Below are 15779 nucleotides of genomic sequence, written 5' to 3' on the forward strand. Positions count from 1 at the left end.
ATGTAGAAACTAATGTCTTCCACATAATCCGCTATGCATATCTGCAATTCCACAGTCTGTTGCTGGATCTGCCCGGAACCTAGCAATCAGCTGTCTAAGACAGTTGGAGCATGGACTGATTCTACTCTCGCAGCAGTATATCAAACCGACAGGCTGTTTCTACATCCAGAAAATTACCTGCTGCCTCCTTGCAAAGGTTGACCAATGGCTACTTGGAGGTTGTGAGTCTTCAGGTTCTGTCTGGAAATAATTTCACTGTGGCTGGTCACAGCAGATGATAGACTGATACCCCACTGGGTCTATGTTGGCTCAATCGTACTGTGATGAGAGTCCTTGATGAGGTTGGCTTAGACGCAAATGCGGGAATATCCGAGGCTGAGATCAAGACACAGTATCTGTGTGAGTTCCTCTGGCGTGTTGTGAGTGTTGCTTTAATCCCAGCACCTGCAGATTATTTTGTGTTTAAGACACAGTATCAGACAGGATAGAGAAACTGAACACAAAACAAATGCTAGACGAAATCACTGGTAGGCTTATGATTGAGGGCTGCGTTCCTTAAATACTCCATTCTTGGCACCCAAAACATGATCATCGTCCTTAGCCCTTAAAGAGTCCGCACCAGCTATCCGTACTCCGGAGAGTATGGAAGGTGGTGTGGTAGGGAGCATCTTGTAACAGCTCCTGGTCCATTCACAAACTGTGAAGCAATCTTCCAGTTCAAGTTCAAGGTTATTGCCATTCAACCATACACATGTCTCCGGTTAAATGAAACAACCTTCCTCTCGGACCAAGGTGCAAACCTAGTACATATATCACATACAGCACATAAAATAGTATTAACAGATAATTAAAAATTCTGTAGATGTGCAAGTGCATATGTGGCATATTGTTAAACATACAATAGTATAATGCTACTGGTGCTGTCATAAATAGTGTGCATATGATGGTAGCAGAGACTTCAGAAGTCTCACAGTCTTGTAAGCACTAAACAAAATATTCTACATATGCATCTATTTACTTTCAAAAGCTACCTGTCAATTTATAATGATTTACTTTCTTGATTCAATGATTCAGATATTTCTTACCTTGGTGGCAGTGCATTCCTGCACTTTTACATTTTTCCATAGCATCAATATGCAGTTTAGAAACTTTATGTCAGGGCATGACGGGATACAGGGAAAAGGCAGGAGATTGGGTCCGAGAGGGATCAGCCATGATGAAATGACAGAGCAGAGGGGTTCTATGCGCTACCAATGCTAACTTACTTATACCACAGGTAGTTTATCCATGGTTGTGGGAAGATTGTCACTAACAGTTGAGCCAAGTTGCACAGTGGTGGAATGTATCAGTATCCAGTAAACACGAGCTGAATCAGTAGAAAACATGAAATAATGTCATGCTCTTCAGGGGTTCCCTTAACTGCTAACAGGAGTGACTGAGTTATATACAGTTTCACCAGAATGACATTGTATTTTACCTTCCTGGCACTGTTCTTCCAGCTGACTCACTTCAGAATCATTCTACTCCTTAGTTCTGCTTTAACCATAGAGGCATGACTTCAGCCACTGTACTGAGTCAGATTATTGTAATTCAAGTGCATGATCTAATTTGACATCACCACACAATACTACTTAAAAAGGTAATCTGATCCTTTACCTCATTATCATCTGCGCTGCTTTACAAAGTTCAAATTGCTCTTTTTCCTTTATCTTTACTGCAATGACAATATTTTTAAAGAACTTGGTTGTAAAATGCTTTAGAAAGACTTCAGGTAAAGAGCCATTGTGAAATGATCAATTGGTGAAACTGGATTCTTAGAATCAGTAATTTTTATGTAGGCATGTTTCTTACTTCTCTCCTTTTGCTCTGTTCCTTTTAAAGCGCAACTCACAGTTTCCAGTTTTGACAAACAATTTTATCATTCATTTTGGATGTGAAGAGGATAAAGGGATATCAGACAACACACATTGAAGTTGCTGGTGAACGCAGCAGACCAGGCAGCATCTCTAGGAAGAGGTACAGTCGACGTTTCGGGCCGAGACCCTTCGTCAGGACTAACTGAAGGAAGAGCTAGTAAGAGATTTGAAAGTGGGAGGGGGAGGGGGAGATCCAAAATGATAGGAGAAGACAGGAGGGGGAGGGATGGAGCCAAGAGCTGGACAGTTGATTGGCAAAAAGGATATGAGAGGATCATGGGACGAGAGGCCCAGGAAGAAGGAAAGGGGAGGGGGGGAAAAGCCCAGAGGATGGGCAAGGGGTATAGTCAGAGGGACAGAGGGAGAAAAAGGAGAGAGAGAGAGAGAGAAAGAATGTGTGTATATAAATAAATAACGGATAAATAAATAAAGGGATATCAGAATCAGGATTATTACTATCAACATATGTAATGAAATGGGTTGATTTGTAGCAGCAGTACAGTGCAAGATATAAAAATTATTATTATATGCTATAACATATGGAAAATAGTGTTAAAGATGAATAATGAGGAGGTGTTCGTGGACCATTCAGAAATTTGATGGTGGAGGGGAAGAAGCTGCTTTTAAAATGTTGAGTGGTTTTCGGGCTGCTGTTGGTAGTAACATGAAGAATGCATGTCTCAGATGGTGAGGGTCTTTAATGGTGAATGCTGCCTTCTTGAGATACTGCCTCTTGAAGATGTCCTCAATGGCAGGGTTGAGTCATGCTCCTGATAGTTCTAGCTGAGTCTACAACCCCGTCCAGCCTCTTGCAATCCTATCCATTGTAGGTTCCATACCAAACTGTGATGCAACCAGTCCAGATTGCTCTTCACCATTCATATATAGAAATTTGCAAGCCTTTGGAGAAATCCTAAATATCCTCAAACTTCAAATGAGGTAGATTGAGTATGTTGTTAACACTGAAAATTAGCACTGAAATAAAAGAATGGCCATGACCTACTTCCATTGATGAGCAGATACAAGGGTATGATTGGTAATTGGCTGTCTCCTGCCCTGTATCAGCACATTGACCAGAAAGGATAACATCCTTTCTCTTTCTACAGATGCTGATTATTCCCAGTGTATTATATGACCATAAGACATAGGAGCAGAATTAGGCCATTCAGCCCATCGAGTCTGCTCTGCCATTCAACCATGACTGATTGATATCCCTTCAATCCCATTCTCTTGCCTTCTCCCCATAACGAGTGCAGTGGATACAGAGGAACAGATGGATGTTATTTACTTGGATTTCCAGAAGCGTTCAATAAAGTGCCGCATAAAAGACTTATCCATAAGATAATGATGCATAGAGTTGGGGGTGATGTGTAAGCATGGATAGAGGATTGGTTAACTAATAGAAAGCAGAGAGTTGGGATACATGGGTGTTACTCTGGTTGGCAATCAATGGTGAGCGGTGTACCGCAGGGGTCAGTGCTGGGCCCGCAACTGTTCACCATATACATTAATGATCTAGAAGAGGGGACCGAGTGTAGTGTATCTAAGTTTGCTGATGACACTAGATTTAAAAGAAAAACCAATTGTGCAGAAGATACGGAGAGTCTGCAGAGAGATATAGTTAGGCTAAGTGAGTGGGCAAGGGTCTGGTAGATGGAATACAATGTTGGTAAATGCAAGGTCATCACTTTGGAAGGGAAAATGAAAGAGCAGATTATTATTTAAATGGTAAAAAAATTGCAGCATGCTGCTGTGCAGAGGGGCTTGAGAGTGCTTGTGCATGAATCACAACAGGTTGGTTTGCAGATACAGCAGGTTAGCAAGAAGGCAAGTGGAACGTTAGCCTTCATTGCAGAGGGATTGAATTTAAGAGCAGGGAGGTTATGCTGCAATTGTACAGGGTACTGGTGAGGTCACACCTGGAGTACTGTGTGCAGTTCTGGTTTCCTTACTTGAGGAAGGATATACTGGCTTTGGAGGCGGTGCAGGGGAGGTTCATCAGGTTGATTCCAGAGATGAGGTGGCAAGACTATGAGGAAAGATTGAGTTGCCTGGGACTGTACTCGCTGGAACTCGCAGGTATGATATTGTGGCCATCACTGAGACCTGGCTAAAGGATGCATGTCTCTGGGAGCTGAACGTCCAAGGACACACGGTGTATCGGAAGGATAGGAAGGTAGGCAGAGGGGGAGGTGTGGCTTTATTGGTAAGAAATGATATTAAATCATTAGAAAGAGGTGATATAGGATCGGAAGGTGCAGAATTTTTATGGGTTGAGCTAAGAAATAGCAGGGGTAAAAGGACCCTGATGGCAGTTATTTATAGGCCTCCAAACAGCTGCAGGGTTGTGGACTACAAATTACAACTGGAAATAGAAAAGGCTTGTCAGAAGGGCAGTGTTATGATAATTGTGGGGCATTTTAACATGCGAGTGGATTGGGAAAATCAGGTCAACACTGGATCTCAAGAGAGAGAATTTGTAGAATGTCTGCGAGATGGCTTTTTAGAACAGCTTGTTGTTGAGCCCACTAGGGGATTGGCTGTACTGGATTGGGAGGTGATTAGAGAGGTTGAGGTGAAGGAACCCTTAGGAGGCAGTGATCATAACATGATTCAGTTCACTGTAAAATTAGAAAAAGAGAAGCCGAAATCTGATGTGTCGGTATTTCAGTGGAGTAAAGCAAATTACAGTGGCATGAGAGAGGAACTGGCCAAAGTTGACTGGAAAGGGACACTGGCGGGAAAGACGGCAGAGCAGCAGTGGCTGGAGTTTATGCGAGAAATGAGGAATGTGCAAGACAGGTGTATTCCAAAAAAGAAGAAATTTTCGAGTGGAAAAAGGATGCAACCATGGTTGACAAGAAAAATCAAAGCCAAAGTTAAAGCAAAGGAGAGGGCATACAAGGAAGTAAAAATCAGTGGGAAGACAGAGGATTGGGAAGTTTTAAAAACCTTACAAAAGGAAACCAAGAAGGTCATTAAGAGAAAAAAGATTAACTATGAAAGGAAGCTAGCAAATAATATCAAAGAGGATACTAAAAGCTTCTTCAAGTATATAAGGAGTAAAAGACAGGTGAGAGTAGATATAGGACCCATAGAAAATGATGCTGGAGAAATTGTAATGGGAGATAAGGAGATGGCAGAGGAACTGAACGAGTATTTTGCATCAGTCTTCACTGAGGAAGACATCAGCAGTATACTGGATATTCAAGGGTGGCAGGGAAGAGAAGTGTGCGCAGTCACAATTACAACAGAGAAAGTACTCAGGAAGCTGAATAGGCTAAAGGTAGATAGATCTCCTGGACCAGATGGAATGCACCCTCGTGTTCTGAAGGAAGTAGCTGTGGATATTGCGGAGGCATTAGCGATGATCTTTCAAAAGTTGATAGATTCTGGCATGGTTCCGGAAGACTGGAAGATTGCAAATGTCACTCCGCTATTTAAGAAGGGGGCAGGGAAGCAAAAAGGAAATTATAGACTTGTTAGCTTGACATCGGTGGTTGGGAAGTTGTTGGAGTCGATTGTCAAGGATGAGGTTACAGAGTACCTGGAGGCATATGACAAGATAGGCAGAACTCAGCATGGATTCCTTAAAGGAAAATCCTGCCTGACAAACCTATTACAATTTTTTGAGGAAATTACCAGTAGGCTAGACAAGGGAGATGCAGTGGATGTTGTATATTTGGATTTTCAGAAGGCCTTTGACAAGGTGCCACACATGAGGCTACTTAACAAGATAAGAGCCCATGGAATTACGGGAAAGTTACATAGGTGGATAGCGCGTTGGCTGATTGGCAGGAAACAGAGAGTGGGAATAAAGGGATCCTATTCTGGTTGGCTGCCGGTTACCAGTGGTGTTCCACAGGGATCAGTGTTGGGGCCACTTCTTTTTACATTGTACATCAACGATTTGGATTATGGAATAGATGGCTTTGTGGCTAAGTTTGTTGGTGATACGAAGATAGGTGGAGGGGCCAGTAGTGCTGAGGAAACAGAGAGTCTGCAGACAGACTTGGATAGATTGGAAGAATGGGCAGAGAAGTGGCCAATGAAGTACAATGTTGGAAAGTGTATGGTTATGCACTTTGGCAGAAATAATAAACGGCCAGACTATTATTTAAATGGGGAAAGAATTCAAAGTTCGGAGATGCAACGGGACTTGGGAGTCCTCGTACAGGATACCCTTAAAGTTAACCTCCAGGTTGAGTCAGTAGTGAAGAAGGCGAATGCAATGTTGGCATTCATTTCTAGAGGAATAGAGTATAGGAGCAGGGATGTGATGTTGAGGCTCTATAAGGCACTGGTGAGACCTCACTTGGAGTACTGTGGGCAGTTTTGGTCTCCTTATTTAAGAAAGGATGTGCTGACGTTGGAGAGGTTACAGAGAAGATCCACTGGAATGATTCCGGGAATGAGAGGGTTAACATATGAGGAACATTTGTCCGCTCTTGGACTGTATTCCTTGGAGTTTAGAAGAATGAAACATTTGGAATGTTGAAAGGCATGGACAGAATGGATGTGGCAAAGTTGTTTCCCGTGATGGGGGAGTCTAGTACGAGAGGGCATGACTTAAGGATTCAAGGGCGCCCATTCAGAACAGAAATGCGAAGGAATTTTTTTAGCCAGAGGGTGGTGAATCTATGGAATTTGTTGCCACGGGCAGCAGTGGCGGTCATATCATTGGGTGTATTTAAGGCAGAGATTGATAGGTATCTGAGTAGCCAGGGCATCAAAGGTTATGGTGAGAAGGCAGGGGAGTGGGACTAAATGGGAGAATGGATCAGCTCATGATAAAATGGCGGAGCAGACTCGATGGGCCGAATGGCCCACTTCTGCTCCTTTGTCTTATGGTCTTATGGTCTAATTCAGAAGAATGAGAGGAGATCTTATAGAAACATATAAAATTATGAAAGGGATAGATAAGGTAGAGGCAGGAAAGTTGTTTCCACTCATAAGTGAGACGAGAGCATGGGGACATAACCTCAAGATTAAAGAGAGTAGATTTAGGAAGGAGATGAGCAGGAACTGCTTTTCCCAGAGAGTGGTGAATCTGTGGAATTCTCTACCTCTGTAAATATATTTAGAAAAGGTTGGATAGATTTTTGCATAGTGGAGAATTAAGGGTTATGGGGAAAAGGCAAGAAGGTGGAGATGAGTCCATGGCCAGATCAGCCATGATCTTATTCAATGGCAGAGCAGGCGTGACAGCCAGATGGCCTACTCCTGCTCCTATTTCTTGTGTTCTTATAACCTTTGACAACCTTACTAATCAAGAGCCTATCAATCTCCAATTTAAATACAGCATACCAAATGACTTGGCCTGCAAAGCAGTCTGTGGCAATAAATTCCACAGATTCACCACTCTCTAGCTAAATAAATTCCTCCTCATTTCTGTTTTAAAGAGACGTCCTTCTATTCCGTGGCTGTGCCCTCTGGTCCCAGACTTCCCCACTACAGGAAACATCCTCTCCACATCTACTCTATCTAGGCCTTTCAATATTTGATAGGTTTGAATTATTCTCCCCCCCCCCCCCATTCTTCTAAACCAGGGGTAGGCAACCTACGGCCGCGGAGGTATTTTGACCGGCCCGCGAGCAAATATTGATATACTATGCTTATCTGGCCCGTGAGCAATTTTTCCTTATTCTGAGTGTTTCACGCGACCACACTGATGGACATGCATTGCGTCTTGTTACACTGGTCCCAGGTTCCATTTTATTCCAAACCAAACACTGGTATACTGTATACGAATGACGGGAAGGCAGACTGCCTTATTAATATGTATTAGATACTCTCTGTGCACACGCAGGTTTTCAGATGGGATCATTCAAATTTGTAAACAGATGTAGCGTCACTGTGTTTTAACAAGAAATCCACGCTAAATGTCCAGATATTTACGTGTGCTTCAATACTTGTTGAATAACTCGCGTTTCCAAAGAAGTAAATTCCAATGGCAATGAATGCAAAACGCAGGAAGGTAGACGCTGAGTGCCAAAAAAGCAGTGAAAATGAAGGAAATGAACCCTTTAGTGAAGGGTTTTATTGGGAAAATTTATAATTTACTATTACAACAGGATAACTATCCTTTACTTAAGATTAAGCAAGATTGGGAAAGGGAGCTTAACATGACCTTGATAACAGAGGATTGGTTGTGAATTTTGAAGTTGATCAACTCTTCTTCGATTTGTGCCAGTCATTCTCTAATTCAATTTAAAATTGTACATCGTTATTATTTGACAAAGGAGAGATTGTCTAAAATATTTCCTAATGTAAATAGTCAGTATGATAGATGTAAAACTGAGATAGCTACATTGACACATATGTTTTGGTCGTGTCCTGTATTGAAACAGTTTTGGGGAAATCTATATTTTCTACAATTTCTAAAGCTTTAAAAATCAATTTACAACCAAATAAATTGACAGTTTTGTTTGGTATAATTCTTCAATATATTCAGGGTATTTCTATATCAGACCAACACGTAATTGCATTTGTCACGTTATTGGCTAGAAGGGCTATTTTATTAAAATGGAAAAATGCCTCTGCTCCCACTTTGATACAATGGTTCTCTCAGGTGATGTTATGTCTTAGTTTGGAAACAATTAGAAGTCGAACTTTTGATCCTAGATTTGATTTTGAGAAAAGATGGGGGTCTTTTGCCCATTATTATCATTTAATTTGAGTTAATTAAGATGATCCTTTTCTGATGCTTGGGTATATGGATTGGTTGGCGGAATGATGTCTTTTTTTACCGAAGCTTGTATGGCGTATAGTTCCGGGTTTGTGCTCCAAATGGGTTTTTTCCCCCCATTTTTTTTGTTATCAGGGTTTTTTTTGTTTTAGATAGTAGGGGTTCTTTTTTCCTTCTTTCCTTTTTCCAAAAAAATAGCTTTAACATTTTGTTTTTTTAAATTATTATTGACATATTGTTCAGTGTGGTTGATAGTTTAACTCTTATTTTACATATGGATATGTTGTCTTGATTATCTTGATGTAATTTTCTTTGTTGTTGATTTTCAACAATAATTAATAAAAAGATTTAAAGATGAAAATGAAGGAAATATCTGTGCCAGCTATGAAGCCTCAAAACGTATTGCAGAAAAGAACTCTTACAAATGGAGAGTTTGTCAAAGAATGTTTACTGGCATTGGTGGATATTGTTTGTCCTGAAAAGAAATCTTTATTTGCATCTATCAGCCTGTCAGCAAGAACGATCACACGGTGAGTTGAAGAAATGTCAGCAGATGCTAAAAGTTGTTTAAGGGATGCCTGCAACAAATTGCATTTTTTTTTCAATTGCACTTGATGGGAGTACAGACTTGAGAGACACTGCTCAACTTGCAGTGTTTGTGTGTGGAGTGCCCTCAACTTTTCAAATTTTTGAAGAGTTTATTCCACTAATTCCTATGAAGGACACAGTTACTGGGGCAGACATTTTTGAAGCTTTGCTGAAAATAATGTCAGAAATGAAACTTAATGTGTCGAAGCTAATTGGCATCATAACTGATGGGGCACCAGCAATGATGGGACAGAAAAACTAAACTGAGTTCTTTGATTACTAATTGGCATCCTTGGTTAAACACAAATGATTTTCTAGCATGTGTTATTCATTAATTTGAGGCAAAACATACCTAGATATATTTAAATGGATAATTCCCATATTTCAAGTTTTTTATGGCATTTATCTGGCCCACCGTCTGCTCATTAATATACGATCCAGCCCACAGAGGCGAAAAGGTTGCCGACCCCTGTTCTAAACTCTAGTGAGCACAGACCCAGAGCCAACAAACACTCCTCATAGGTTAACCCTTTCGTTCCTGGGATCTCGTGAACAACTCCCCCAACCCCCGAACCCTCTCCAGTGCCAACAGATCTTTTCTTAGATAAAGGACTCAAGCATTCTGTTTTGAATTTTAGAATTACACTATCCACGGAAATTTTCTTCTTGATAAACCCCATTTTTAAAAAATTGGCCAGTATATCAAGGTAGACGTGAAGCACACCGCCTGACCTGTTTTTACAAAATGTCCAATGGTCAGCTCTACATAGACTAGCAATCCCATATCAAACCCAAACCTACTAGGAGCAGACGAGCGCACTCAACTCAGTTTGAAATACTGACTACCAAGTCAGATGTGTACAGCAATTCATTTGCCCCCGCACAATTAAAGCATCCTACCACAGTCACACAACCAAACCCAACTAAATTTAAGGCAGCTTTTCTTCTTCAAAAATCTCCTTCTTAAGCCCACCCTCCGCCACCTCCATTTTAAATTCTATGCGGAATATTTTGGAGGATCAAGAACCAAGATATTTACAACCCAACTAATTTAATCGAATCCCGCAATCCAGGACAAAATTCGGTCTCTCGCCAGTTGATGGCGTGTCAAGTCCACCCCCAATTGTCGCCAGGTTTCTCCAACAGTTTGAATCATGGGAACCCTTTCCACTGGACTTTGCTCTTGTTCAAAACTCAATTACGAAGGCTTGGTGGAAGTTGCAAGAGTTTTCTTCTGACTCGGAATCCAAATGTAAGTTGTAAAAAATTGGAGTAAATGATAAATCAATCACAAAAGACATAAACAAATACCTTCCTGTTGATATATGATTTACCTGTCTCAGGTGAAGAGGGCTGGGAATTTTTTTTAATATATATAACTAAAAGTTTGAGACGAAAGTTACGCTGCAAAATGGGATGTCGATGCCTAATGTTGTGGGCGGACGCCGGAGTCACTGCCCAGCGTGGCCAGCGCTCGTCCTCCCCGAGCTCTGGCCGTTGGGTTGGCATCGCGTGCCCAGCCGTTGGTGCCACTAGGCGAGGGGCAGGGCAGGGCAGGGCAGGGCAGGGCAGGGCACTGCGAGAAGGCTTTGGGCGGAAGACGGCTTCATTCGACGATATCGACTCGGATAGCCGTAACCTGAGGGAGATCACAGCGTTTCTGACTCAAATGTTACTCCACTTTACCGATCGCGTTGGTAAGTAGTTGTTAAGCGACGCTGTTACTTCAAAATGTTGGGCATGGGCAGCCAAGCGGCGACTTCAGTGCTGGGCTGGAGGGACTTCTGCCGAGCTACTACCAGTGTATTTCTTCTGTTGTGAGGGTGGACAGCCAGCTTCCAGTGTTTGGATTGGTCTGACAGTTGTACTGAGATGTGCAATAGCTGATGTGGACCCATTTAGTTGTGACTTATTTGACCAACCACTCGCCACCAAATCAGAAATTTACGGGTTCGGGACCATTCCAGGAGGTTTGAAAACAAAAGAAAATCCAGCTGAGATTCCAGTGCGCGACAGAGAGGGTGTGTTACATTGTCGAAGATGTTCCCGTTCTAATAAAATACTGAATTGTTTGTTCTGTCAGATAAATTAGAAAGTTTCTAGGGGCACACAATTGACAAAGGTTCCTGACCCTATACTGCTTCCATACGAAAGGAATTAAGCTAGACCTTTCTCCCATAGTCCTATCGATTATTTCCTATCAGTTACTTATTCTGCTTCCTTTTGAACATTACCATTGAATCTGTCACCACTACAATCTGTGGTAGTGAACCTAGACTTTTCCAAAAAATGTTTTTCCTCGTGTCACTTTTTGTTCTTTTGCCAATCACCTTCGCTCTTTGTCCTTTAATTCTTGGCCACTCTGTTGACGGGAATAATTTCTACTTGGCTAGTCTAACATACATTTAAATAACTCTGCCAGCATACTTTGTGACTTCTTTTCCAGTAAGTTTTGTTTCTCCAGTCTACCACATCAGGCAGAACATGACTCACTTGACATTGAACCAGTTTTGGTAAATCTAAAAGGCACCAGCCTGCTTGTGGCACCCTTCAATGCTTTATGAAAATCCAAATACACACTGGATCTATAGAATGTGCTTTTGTAGAATTTACTTTATAGATCCTGGAGAAGACTCAAGCTAATTTTTCTAACGCAGACATGAGGAAATCTGCAGATGCTGGAAATTCAAGCAACACACACAAAAAATGCTGGTGAATGCAGCAGGCCAGGCAGCATCTATAGGAAGAGTTACATTTGATGTTTCAGGCTGAGACCCTTCGTCAGAACAGGATAATTTTTCTAATATGATTTATCTTTCATAAAACCACATTGACTTATTGCATTAAGCTTTCCTAAATCAACAGCCAGTTCTTCCATGATAATAGACTCCAGCACATTGGTAACAAAATATGTAGGAAGGAAATTAGACAAATTGGACACATGATATCTTTGACATATCAGTTAGCAGAGAATCCTAATAGCAAATGGATAACTAGGGAGAGAATAGCTCCTCTCAAGGATCAGCATAGTTGGCTATATTTTGAGCTACAAGAGATGTGTGAAGTTTTAAGTGAGCACTTGTATTTACTGTAGAGAAGGTAACAACACAGTAGCATAGCAGCATAAGACTTTACACCACAAGTAATCAGAAGATCAGGTTTCAATTCCTGCCGCTGTCTGTAAGGGGTTTGTATGTTCTCCCCATGACTGCGTGGGTTTCCTCCAGATGCTCTGGTTTCTTCACATATTCCAAAGATGTACTGGAAAGGGTTAGTAAGTTGTGGGCATGCAGAATTGGCACCTAAAGGATGGTGACACTTGCACGCTGTCCCCTGCTCATCCTTGGTCTGTGATGGTTATTGATGCAACTAATACATTTCACTCCATGTTTAAGGTAGCACTGTAGCCCAGCAGTTAGCAAAATAGTATTATAGCACCAGCAGCTCAGATTCAATTCTGCCACTGTCTGTAAGGAGTTTGTACATTCTCCCTGTGACCATGTGAGTTTCCTCCGGGTGCTCTAGTTTTCTTTCACATTCCACATACCCAATCATACTTTTCCATGGATGGCTTCCAGTCTGTTTGGGCTGACTGGAAGTGCACTGAGAGCGGTAAGCGTAAAGGAGTTGGGGGCTTACTGTTCTGGTTAACAATGGATGGTGCAATCCTGGTCATATTACAATCGAGGAACGTGTTTGTAGACCAGATATTGAACTTTTTGCTGTTGGACTCCAGCCATGTTCCACCGAGATACAACACTGGGCATCACGGGAGGTTGTTCCTGCCTGTGGCCATTGAACTTTGCAGCTCCTCCCGTGGAGGGTCAGACACCCTGAGCCAATAGGCTGGTCCTGGACTTACTTCCATCTAGCAGAGTTTGCATTTTGTTGTTTGATTGTTTGTGGTTTTTGTATTGCTATATTTATGCTCTATTCTTAGTTGGTGTGGCTGTAACAAAACCCAATTTCCCTCGGGATCAATAAAGTATATCTATCTATCTATCTATCGATCAAAGACATATGGGTTGGTAGTTTAAATGATCACATGGGTGTAATTGGGCAGTGCAGAACAGGCTTGTTGGGCTGTAAACAGAAAGTGATAGAAATTAGGGACTTTACAGAAGTGATGCCTGGGAATACAGTGTATTAGTTCTGTCAAAACGGTGCATAAAAACGGATAAACCCACAAGTCCTGATGAAATGCATCCTAAGACATTATAGGAAGTAAAGAAAGAAATTGTTGATGCTCTGGCAGAGATTTTTGTACCTTCCCTAGCTACAGTGTATGCGAGATACTAGAAAATTGGAAGGTGGTTAATGTTATGCTTTTATTTAAAAAGGACTGCAGGGACAAGCCAGTATCCTACAGGCTGGCAAGCCTAACTTCAATAGCGGAAAAGTTACCAGAGGATATCTGAAAGATGTGATCTGTCTGCACTTGGAAAGACAAAGAGCTGATTAGGGATAGTCAGAATGCCTTTGTGTGTGGGAAATCGTGTCTCTCAAATTTGCTTAGGTATTTTGAAGAGGAGATAAGGGCAGTGTGGTAGATGCTATCTACCTGAACTTTAGCAAGGATTTTGATAATATCTGGCATGGTAGGCTGGCCCTGAAGGGGAGATCACAAGGGATCCAGTGTAAACTAGACAATTGGGTATAAAATTGACTTGGTCATAGTGGAGGGCTGTTTTTTTTAACAGAAGGTCCATAAACAGCAGTGTGCTTACTTCTGCTGCTTGGATCCAGCATCTGCAGATTTTCTCTTGTTTTTGCTATTTCTTATGTTCTTATTTGTGTAGAAGCTCAGTTGTTGCCTTTTACCCCAGACTACTTCTGCAAAAGTAGTGCTTCTGTTAGCACATCAGACAGTATGGAAACAAGCCTCATGGCCCACTGAATCCAAAGTTGAAAGTAGATTTATTATCAAAGTACATATATGATAACATATACAACCCTGAGATTCATTTTCATATTCAATAAATCCAATAACCATAATAGAATTAATGAAAGACTGTACCAACAGGGTGGACAACCAGTGTACAAGAAACAACAAACTGTGGAAATACAAAAAGAAAGCAAAAAAAGAGACAATAATAATAAATAAATAAGCAATAAATATGGAGAATATGAGATGACGAGACTTTGACAGTGAGTCCATAATTTGTGGGAACAGTTCAGTGAAGGGGTCAGTGAAGGTATCCCTACTGGTTCAAGATCCTCATGGTTGAGGGGTAATAACTGTTCCTGAACCTGATGGTATGGGTCCTAAGGCTCCTGTACCTCCTTCCTGCTGGCAGCAGTGAGAAGAGAGCATAGCTGGGATGTTGGGTGGTCCTTCATGATGGATGCTGCTTTCCAGCGACAGTACTCTGTATAGATGTGCTCATTGGTGAGATGGGCTTTAACCATGATGGACTGGCTGTATCCACTATTTTTAGTAGGCTTTTCCATACAAGGGCATTGGTGTCTCCATACCAGGCTGTGTCAATATACTCTCCAAACTTCTCATAGAAGTTTGTCGAAGTTTTAGATATCATGTTGAATCTTTGCAAGCTTTTAAAGAAATAGAGGCACTGCTATGCTTTCTTTGTAATTGCACTTATGTGTTGGGCCTGGGACAGATCCTCTGAAATGATAACACTGAGGAATTTAAAGTTGCTAACTCTCTCCACCTCTGATCCCCTGAGGATGACTGGCTCATGGACCTCCAGTTTCCTCCTCCTGAGGTCAACAATCAGCTCTTTGGTCTTGCTGACATTGAGTGAGAAGTTTTTGTTGTGGTACCACTCAAACAGATTTTCAATCCACCTCCTATATTCTGATTCGTCATCACCCTTGATTTGGCCATTGACAGTGATATCATCGGCAAATTTAAATATGGCTTTGGAGCTGTGCTCGGCCCCACAGTCATAAGTGTTAAGCGAGGAGAGCAGAAGGCGAAGCACACAGCCTTGTGGTGCACTTGTGATGATGGAGTTTGTGGAAAAGATGTTGTTGCCAATCCGAACTAACTAGGGTCTGCAAGTGAGAACATCGAGAATCCAATTGCACAAGAAAGTATTGCGACCAAGGTCTTGAAGCTTTGATTAGTTTCATGTTGACTATCAAGCATTAATCCCATTTTCCCCTCCTGCCTGCTCATCAACTCCTACACACCTGATTCTCCTGCCACCCTTCCACATTATAAGCAGTTTATAGTAGATAATTAATCTTCTTGGCCTAGGAAGAAATTGTACAGTAATGGACAATGCATAAACTCCCATCAGGATTAAACCTGGGCGACAGGGGCTGTAAGGCGGCAGTGCTATTTATTGCACAGCCATACTATTCCTAATCTGGTTTGGTATCACCTGGCATATAAGGTATTAATAATGATGGATTTGGCTAATTCTTTTGAATATCATGTGAAGATTGTTGGATTCAGTTTTTCATAATGGTCATTGTGATACAAGCATTACTTTCCACTTATCCATCCGGGCAAGAATGGACTACTTCATTATCGAGGAGTTCTGTGTGAAGCTGGATGTTATGCAGTCCTTTGAACATAAAAATTCTGATCAATGAAATGCAGTTAAATATAGTTGGGT

At 41.6% G+C, this 15779-nt stretch overlaps 1 protein-coding gene across 8 annotated transcripts in view; it reads left to right on the forward strand.

The window, feature by feature from the left end:
* The window catches only part of LOC140188409 (semaphorin-4E-like), a 177177-nt gene that overhangs the window by 83747 nt on the left and 77651 nt on the right, over positions 1-15779 (forward strand). For 3 of the 8 annotated variants that reach the window (XM_072244651.1, XM_072244647.1, XM_072244655.1), the window contains exon 1: positions 10380-10444. The exons of 1 other annotated variant lie outside the window; for it this stretch is intronic. The gene's annotated coding sequence lies outside the window, so the exon portion shown is untranslated. Of the gene's footprint in view, positions 1-10379; positions 10445-10748; positions 10890-15779 lie in introns of those variants that run through there. 4 more of the 8 variants (XM_072244648.1, XM_072244652.1, XM_072244653.1 and 1 more) reach the window with 3 other exon arrangements.

This window comes from Mobula birostris, chromosome 26 (genome assembly GCF_030028105.1).
Source record: "Mobula birostris isolate sMobBir1 chromosome 26, sMobBir1.hap1, whole genome shotgun sequence".
Classification (NCBI taxonomy): domain Eukaryota; kingdom Metazoa; phylum Chordata; class Chondrichthyes; order Myliobatiformes; family Myliobatidae; genus Mobula; species Mobula birostris.